Raw genomic sequence first — 9,939 nt, 5'->3', positions numbered from 1 at the left:
AGTTAATCTACTCTAGATTTTTAAAAAACACTAACATGAAATGAAAGCATAATTCCTTAATACAATAAAGATCCCCAAACCCAGGGCAGTGGTATAAAAGGAGTTCCATTAAAGGCAGACGTGGAACAAATAGGCCCAAGATCAGTACAGTTGCTTAACATTAATCTAGAAGGTCTGGCTGCTGTGATAAGGAATAAACCACATTAATATGTGCAGACAGTATACTAATGTGGCTAAAAACATTCAAAAGGATATACATTAAAACTCAGAACTAATGAAAAGAGTTCAGAGAGTGGCTGCTTACCAGATACAGATACAAAAAAATCAAAATCCTTCAACAAAACTCAGGAGAAAAATATTTTACACTGTAGCAACAAAACTAGTAGCCAGGAATAACCACACACACGCACACAAAAGTCCTACATGAAGAAAATGATTAAATTACTAAAAACTGTAAAGGAAGACTTGAATAAATTGAGAAGCATACCATATTCTTGAATTTGAAAGATGAACATAAATAAGTTGATTCTTGCCCAAAATAAAAATACAGGTTTGGTACATTTCCGTCTAAAATCTCAATATAATTTTTTGATACTTTCTATTTACCTGGGGGAGAAAAAGCCCAAGATGGATAAGGTTTTATAACTGAGTAATGAAAATGAATTATTTCACATATCAAAATGTGTAAAATGTCAACACTTAAAAGAGTGCATCAGTTAAGAGTAGACTAACACCCAGATTATGAGAATATGAGAATTCTATACATAAGTAGCAGACAGACAAATCAATTTCTACTATTCAATAAAAGGAGCTAGGAAATTGGATAGCTATTTGGAAAAACAGCTTAACCTGAATCTTCACTCAGCATTATATCCTTTTTTTAAGTAAACTTTTTAAATTTTTTAAGTTTTAGATTTACAGAATTATTGTGAAGATAATACAGAGACCTTCCATATATCCCACACCCAGTTTTCTCTATTATTACTATCTTGCAATAGTATGTAATATTTGTTGAAATTAATGAACCAATATAACCAACGTGTTATTAATAATCATATTTTTATTAAGTCATTCATTTTAGAGAAAGATTCTGGATGAGGTTTCAGAGAAATTCAAATTACCACAGAAAAGCAAATAACCATTTTCAAAATTAACCTCATCTGGGGGATTTCCTAGCTCATTACAGATTATGGGCTTGGACTTGGATGCAGGCTTTCTCTCCACAAGTTCCCAGGATGTCTGCAGCCCTCAAACCCACAAGGTGATTCATGGATCTCCTATAAAGGGGGCTTGCAAAGGCCAATTCCCACCCTCTCCTTCAGTTACCAAACAACTACTGAGTGTCAGCTGTTTGCAACTCCCCTCCTACACCAGGCTCCTGGGAGAATACAAAGATGCTCCCGGCATCCCCGTGGGCATGACTGTTGTGAAACAGGAAAAACGACCCATGCCTTGGTGCTGTTTGGATTTAAAGAGAGCAGCAGGCAAGGTTCTATCCAACTGGGATGAAAACATTCCAAATGCACTTGAACTCCAAGGATCCAGAAGACAGTCTGGTACAGGGCAGAAGCTGCCTCATTTGTCTCAGTCACCATCTCCTGACCCCTCCATATAGGCCCTGTGCTGAGGTCTAGAGATCTGAGGTTTACGGTACACATCTTTGGCCCTAAGGAGCTCTCATGCTGGGGGAAAAGACAACAAAGTAAAAAATAAAACAACAACAAAATATAAGGCCCAAAGATTAAAAAGAAATATATCACAGGAAAACCACAGATCAATGTTCCTTATCAATATAGATGCAGAAATCCTCAATAAAATGCTGCATGCAAATCAAATCCAGCAACATACAAAGAAGATTACACACTGTGGGTTTATCCCAGGAATAAAAATTTGGTTCCACATAAGAAAATCAATGTAATATACCATATTAACAGAATATGGTATATTAATAAAGGACAAAAACTGCATCTCAATAGACACAGAAGAAGCATTTGGAAAAAAACCCACCACCACCCCTTCATGATAAAATAGTCAACAAACTAGGAATAGAAGGGAACAACTTCAACCTGATAAAGGGCAGCTATGAAAAACCCACAGCATCACTCCTATGCAAGGTTGTATCAGAAGGCCTACCTGGGGCATTTAGGCAAAAAAAGAAATCAAAGCATCCAGAATGGAAAGGAAGAAGTAAAACCATCTCTGTTTGCAGATGACATGATCTTGTATCTAGAAAATCCTGCTCTTTGAGGAAGATGCAGACACAGCCACAGCCCCAGTGGAGCCCCGGACTGCCCACTTCTGCTCCTAATTCACAGCTGTGCTGTTCCATCTCCCTGAGGAACAGTCTTTCAGGAAGCCATGATGCAGCCACTGCTTTAAAGATACCGGAAAGACACCCACGGAACCAGAGGTGGCAATTCACCGAATTAGAATTACCCTGACCAGCCACAGTGTAAAGTCTTTGGAGAAGACGTGTGCTGTCTTGATCAGTGGTGCAAAGGCAAAGAATCTCTAAGTGAAAGGACCAGTTCAGATGCCTACCAAGACTCTAAGTATCACTACAAGAAAAATTCCTTGTGGTGAAGTTTCTAAGATATGGGACTGTTTTCAGATGAGGATCCACAAGCAGCTCACTGACTTGCCACAGTCCTTCTGAGATGGTTAAGCTGATTACTTTCACCAGTACTGAGCCAGGAGTCAAGGGTTGAAGTGACCACTGCAGATGCTTAAATCAATTATTTTGAGAAATTATGTTGTTTAAAGAAAGAAGAAAAAAAAATCCTATGGAATTCACATACACAACACACAGAAATTACTGAATAAACAACTTCAGCAATGTTGAAGGATACAAGATGAACACACAAAGCCAACTGCATTTCTATATGCTAGCAATGAACAATCCAATTTACAACAGAACAAGAATAAAAAACTTAGGAAAGAATTTAACAAAAGATGTGTAAGACTTGTACAATGAAAACTATAAAACATTATTGAAAGAAATTAAAAATGATCTAAATAAATTGAAAAACATCCTATGTTCATGGATTGAAAGACTTAATATTGTTCAGATGGCAATACTCCCAAAACTGATCTACAGATTCAACACAATCCCTATTAAAATCCCACCTGGCTTCTTTGCAGAAATTGACAAGCTAAAATTCACATGGAAATGCTAGAGACCCAGAATAGCCAAAACAATCTTAAAAAGGAAAAGCAAATTTGGAGGTCTCATCCCAATTTTGAAACTTACTACAAAGCTACAATAATAAAGACATTGTCGTACTGACATAAGGATAGGCACAGGTCAATGGGACAGAATTGAGAGTCCAGAAAGAGACCTATACATTTGTGGTTAATTTTCAACAAGGGTGCCAAGACAATTCAATGGGGAAAAAATAATCTTTTTAACAAATGGTGCTGGGACAACTGGATATCCTCAGGCAAAAGAATGAAGTTAGACCCTTACCTAACACCACATATAAAAATGAACTGAAAATGGTTCATAGACCTAAATGTAGGAGCTAAACTATAAAACTCTTAGAAGGGGCAAATCTTCATGATCTTGGATTTGGCAATGGTTTCTTAAATATGATACTAAAAGCACAGGCAACTGAAGGAAAAACAGATAAATTGGACTTTATTAAAAACTTCTGTGCTTCAAAAGACACCATGAAGAAAATGAAAAGACAACCCACAGAACAGGAGAAAATATTTGCAAATCAAGTATCTGATAGGGATTGAGTATTAACACTAAAGAACTACGTCTCAACAATAAAAACACAAATAACCCATTTTTAAAATGGTTAAAAGATTTGAATAGACATTTCTCCAAAGAAGATGTACAAATGACAAGTACATGTAAAGACATTCAACATCATTAGTCAATAGGGAAATGCAAATCAAAACCACACTGAGATACCACTTCACAGCCACTAGGATGGCTGTAATCAAAAAGATGGACAATAGTAAGTGTTGGAGGATGTGGAGAAACTGGAGCCCTCATACACTAGTGATGAGAATGTAAAATGTTGCAGTCACTTTGGAATAGTTCGGCGGTTCCTCAAAAGTTAAAAACAGAATTACCATCATGTCCCAGCAATTCCACTCCCAAGAGAATTGAAAATATATGTCCACACAGAAACGTGTACATGAATGTTTATAGCAGCATTATTCATAATTACCAAAGTGTGGAAATAACCACATGTTCATCATCTGACAAAAAGATAATGTGGTGTATTCATACAGTGGAATATTGTTCAGACATATCAATAAAAAGGAACGAGGTTCTGATACCACGTGTATAAACTTCGCAAACACTATTACATTGTGCAAGTGAAAGAAGCCGGACATGAAAGACCATGTATTGTGTAATTCCATCTACACAAAATGTCCAAAACTGGTAAATCCATAGAAACAGAAGGTAGATTGGTGACTGCCAGTGGCTGAGGAAGGGGAGGATGGAGAGTGACTACTTATGGGTCTAGGCTTTCTTTTGGGGATCTTAAAAATGTTCTGGAATTAGATTGTGGTGATATTTGCACAACCTGGTGAATATACTGAAATTCATTCAGTTGTATACTTTTAAAGGGTAAGTTTTATGGTATGTAAATTATATCCTTTAAAAAAATCTAGGCGTGTGTGTTGTGAGGGATTGGTATGGGATGCTAACCATACTGTTAGGCACTGGCTCTGCCCCCCAGGAAACCAGGGGCTTCACAGATGAGACTTTTGAGCTGAGTTTTGTGGGATGAATGGGCTTAATGAGGAACAATGAAGGCATTCCACGTAAAGGGCAAAAGCATGTTCAAAAGCTCAGGAATGGCAAAGAGCACTGCGGGACAGCTCTGTATAGGGGCCTCTGTGTGACAGGGAGTTGGGGCTGGGAGGTAAGAGGAGGCAAATGCCACACCAGTGAGTCTGGGAAACCCAGAGAGTGACAGGCTCCTGTACGTTTTGCTTACATCAAACAGAAACATTTGTAGAAATTCCAAAGAGAAAATTTCAGTTTAATAAGCTCTAACTCTCCATCATGTTTCCTCTTATTTGGGTAATAGCATTGGGTTTTTCTTTGGGAAGCCATGCCTTGCCCCTGTTAGTCCCTAAGGTTTTACTAGAGGGACTCTATACCCTCACCCCCACCCCCAGGACCATGTGACCTGGGCCTTGTCAATGACACCACCTCATCCTCTCAGCCACAGTGATTGGTCCAGGGAACAGCACATAGCTCAAGATGGGCCACTCAGAGGCAATGAACAAGGGATTTTGTGGGAAGCATCAAAAGACTCTTCTGGTGATCATTTTGTAATGTATAGAAATATCAAATCAATATGTTGTACACCGGGAACTAACATGGTGTTAGTCTAACATAGGTCAATTATATTTCAATTTTTTAAAAAAAGGGTGTGGAAGTAAATTCTCCCCTGGGGCCTCCAGAATGAATGCAGCCTGCTGACAAGTGATTTTATCAATAGTTTCAGTTAAAGTGACTTCTGACCTCCAAAACTGTCAATAATAAATGTGTGGTGTTTTAAGCTAAAAAAAAAAAGAGAAAAGAAAAAAAAAAGGGACTCTCTTTCCCTGGGTGGCTAAGTTAGTAAGACATAACCAGTAGCCTCCTGTTTGGCCACTCTGCTGAAATGTGGAAATGCCAAAAATGAAAGGAAGCCAAAATGGAGGAAAGCAGGGTCAAGAGATGAGATATTCCAGAGAACACTGCCTGAGCATCTGATCAATGCCTAAAGCTTTGAAGCACCACAAAGCACCTTAATGCCTGAAGCTTTTCCACAAAGTTTTCAGTTACACGAGCCAATGAATTCCCTTTTTAATTTGAGCCAGTTTGAGTTGCAACTATCATTTGCAACTAAAACAATCCTGATAAATGCAGTAGGCTATGTTTAGACAAACAAGTCTGTGTACTCAAGACCTAAAAATATCAAGGCACATTAATTGTGGAAGATCAGGGCCTATCCTTGCCACCATCAATATTACTGTAAGTGAACTAGGCATCTCCTCCCAAGAACGTGTCTGCTCGTGACAGTGACATAACTCACATGGCATTTGTATGAGCCAGTGCCACATCTGGCCTTTAGAAAGTGCTCAGGAAAAGAGGGTTATCTTCTACTCATTTGTCCAAGAACCAATTGTGTATTAAGCCCACAACATGTGGGACTTCCCTGGCGGTCCAGTGGTTAAGACTACGCACTCCCAATGCAGGGGGCACGGGTTTGATCCCTGGTCAGGGAAGTTCCCGCATGCTGCTCAGCACGCCTTAAAAAAAAAAAAAAGCCCCCAACATGTGCCCTGCCCTGCCCCAGGAGGCAGGGAAGGCACATGGCAGGGGCAAGTCAGGTCTAGGAGCTGCATTCACAAACTCACAGGCTTCCAACTGAGTTTTCTTTCTGCCTTCTCTGAAGACAGCACAGGGAACTATATTCAATAGCTTGTAATAAACTATAATGGAAAAGAATCAGAAAAAAAGAATAAAGACATATATGTATATATATATATATATATGCATAGCCAAATCACTTTGTTATACACCTGAAACTAACACAACATTGTAAATCAACTATACTTCAATAAATTTTTTTAATCTAAAAAGTTAAAAAAAAAAAAAGCCAAGCTGGTATTAAAAATTCAGCAGAATGGAAGGTATACCTGACTCTCACCAGCAGTCACTTCAGTGAAGTTTTCTGACTCAGAATGAAGTTTAAACTTTTAATAGTTGTTTTTAGCTTTCAAACAGCATTCAGAAAGGCAAACAAACTGGCAACAGAATAAGTAAACACATGAGTTTAGCTGAAGGCTGTGTCTGCAGGGACTGACTAGGAAACAGCCACCCTGGAGGACAGAGAGGGAGGGATTCTGCTGGCTGGTTACCAGTGAGTCAGGGCTGCAGGCCAAGTCCCCTAAGGGGATGCCCAGCAAGGGCACCCCGGCCTGCCAAGTCCAAGGCACCTGCGCCTGGCACCAAGGGAGCAGAGGTGGTAAGAAAGGAAGTCTTTCCCTACAGCCCTGTGGGGCTTTGAGAGTCCAAGGACAATGCTGGTCTGCTGCCTGCAACAAAGAGCAAGGTAAAAGGCCCACCCGTCTTGGGAGTCAGCAGGTTACATCAGCTTGTTGCATATACAGTGACATTTTTTTATTGGTTTTATTTCACAAGCTCCATTTGCCAGGCAATGCACCTGGTCATGTACAGCATTCACTCCTCACAGCACCCCTATGAGGCAGACACTATTATGACCCCCACTTGCAGGTGAGGACACTGAGGCACAAGACTGGTTAAGCAACGTGCCCCACATCACAACATCAGTAAGTGGCCAGGTCAGGATTCGCACACAAGTCTGTGCTCTCAGCCCCTCCACTCTGCTGCCTCTTCAAAAAGGATTTAGAATCCTTGGGATCCTTAAAACCTTTCCAAGTAATTTGAATATGCTCTTGGGAAACCTGGCCTTGCCCCTGCAGGCCCATGGGTGGTAGCTGGGCACTATCCATGTCTTCCTGGGGTTTCCCTCCTCCTTGGCAGACAAGCCCTTTCTTAAACTCTCCTCAAACTACCCCACTGAGGTGTCCTTTCTCTTGCACCCTGGCTGATACAAGGGGGTATCTGAAGGGTAATATCTACTTTCTTTTTATGGTTCTTGGTATATTATTTTTTAAACATTTTAAAGTAAGTATTCTAATGCAGAGTGATAGAGAATTTTAGTCTTAAGCTAGAAACAGAGAACTGATGTTTACTATTATGGGAAAAATCCTTTGACTAGGCTTCCATGGTTATGTCAATCTAAAAGCAGCAAGTTGTTCTGGGGAAAGGTGATAAACATAAACGAGCCGCCTGGTTTGCTGTGTGTGGTTCAGCAAAGATTGCCTCTCCCTGGATTCCACAGTTCAGGGCGGACACTTGCACAGGAACCCAGAGGATGAAGTTGGGGCAGCCATCGGGGTTGTCTGGGGTGGCCCTGAAGCAGGCACATGGCAGGAAAGGCTCTTAAGGGGACTCCCCCTGGAGAAGGGCAGAAGCCCTGGAGGCTGACCCAAACTCAGAATCAAAAGGTTCATGGAACAGCTGAGGGAAGCCACTGAGGACTTAGGGACCCTGGCAGATGTCCTGCTCTGAGGAAGGAAGGCTGAACATGTGACAGCCAAGAGAAGTTGTTCTACGGCACCAGAGTGGGCTGCCACCACAACCCTGTGCATGTGTCCCCAGAGAGTGGGCAGGCCCATGGACCATGGGGAGACCTTCACTTACACCAGCGACACCTGTGGTCACCACGGTCAATTAGTGTGCACACCTAATTTTCTGGTGTCCCAGTCCAGCTTGGGAAGGACGACTGACCCCTGGAATTCTTTGACATCCAGGGGAAGGGTGATCTAGAGGGAGGTACAAGAATTGTTGCTTATGGACATAAAGGCTTGAGCATCACCTGGAAAAGTAAAAGTGAAGGAGTGTGTCCCAAGCTGGTGACACAGGTCATACCAGGAACCTCCGGGGTCCCAGACCAACCCGCCCATGGGGGCATCTTTGTGTCTCCAGCTCTGGGACCAGGAAAGATAGGATGATGTCATCCTTGAATAAAAACACAGCTATCACCTATGCCATGAACATCGTGGAGAGCATGTTGCCTTTCCTGTGCATGCTCACCAAGGCGGGTAGGGTGGGGTAAGGGCGTCAATGCTGGTACCACTGCTAGACTCACAGGATGATGAGCTCAGATCAGAGCCACAGCCCTGCCCATGGTTAACTTCATGACAGAGAACATCAGATAAAGGACGCACCAAACCCTCAAGAGGTTTCTCTAACCTTGATCACTCCCAGACACAACACCCGTGAATCCCACCCCCAAGCCCCTCCCAAGGGCAGGAGACATCCTCCCAGGCTCAGCTGCCCTCCAGTCTCTCCCAAGGCTGCATCACAAAATACATCCATCTGTTCTTCTGAAACCACCCACTTCATCTCTCATTTCTTCCTCATTTTCAATTCCTACTTTTCTAATTATTCTCAGTATCTAAATGTCGCAATATAAATAAGCAATACTTATAGAGACTATTTTACTTCGGTTTCTTTTGTGCAGCTTTCCCCAACCTGATTCTCCCCAAAGGCTGCTGGGACCAGCCCAGCCTGGCTACCCCACTGCACAGCAATCTGACAATTGGCTTATCAAGACAGTGGGACAGTTGAAGATGCTGTCCTCCTTCCTCTGGGTCCCCACGGGGCTGAGTTTCTATCTCCTCTGCCCTGGCCCCAGTGAAACTCAGACGTGTCCATCTGTCCATAGGGAAAGGTGTGGAAGGATCTGCACCACAAGGCTAAAAGTATTTAACTTGGAATGTGTGTGAGGAAGAAGAATCAACAGACTTCTGGGTTATCTGACTTTCTTTCAACAAAGCACATACATCTTTTGTAACGAAGAGTTCTGGGGCTGTTAATCGCATCCCTCTGCTTTATTGCTGGATCTCACAGCCGAGGGGGGGGGGGGCGCTTCTTGCCACCCCACCTCCACCGGCCTGCCCCACCGCACCCCTAGTCTGGACATTCCAGCCTGCACTACAAATGGAGAGGAGCAGGGGTCAGGAGCAGGGAACACGGTGAACTTCAGACCCACCTGAACTCTACAGGTGGGTCTGAGAGAGGGCCAGAGCCAGCTGGAATAATGACCTTCTTGCCATTTTAGACAAATCAAGACAAATGTGAAAGAAGCTACCTTGTGTCATGTGGAAGTGAGGGGTGAGGGAGGCACGACTTTCCTTCCCCAAACTGCGTAAGAGGGTCAACCAGTTGGCAACACCTATTACTATCCTATGGATAAAGATAGCAAACTGGAGAAAGAAGCTTCTCCTTTAAGTCATATTTAAGGAGTTTTTTTTAAAGCTCTGTTTAAGAAATCTACATAATTATCTGTGTATATATCTGTCCCCTCTCACTTATTCTTAGGGTTTGCC

At 42.1% G+C, this 9,939-nt stretch overlaps 1 pseudogene; it reads left to right on the top strand.

The window, feature by feature from the left end:
- Positions 1-2,362: 2,362 nt before the first annotated feature.
- LOC118890463 lies at positions 2,363-3,021 on the top strand (annotated as a pseudogene).
- Positions 3,022-9,939: the final 6,918 nt, after the last annotated feature.

The sequence above is a fragment of the Balaenoptera musculus genome, chromosome 2 (genome assembly GCF_009873245.2).
Source record: "Balaenoptera musculus isolate JJ_BM4_2016_0621 chromosome 2, mBalMus1.pri.v3, whole genome shotgun sequence".
NCBI lineage: Eukaryota > Metazoa > Chordata > Mammalia > Artiodactyla > Balaenopteridae > Balaenoptera > Balaenoptera musculus.
This window is presented reverse-complemented; position numbering and strand designations above follow the sequence as displayed.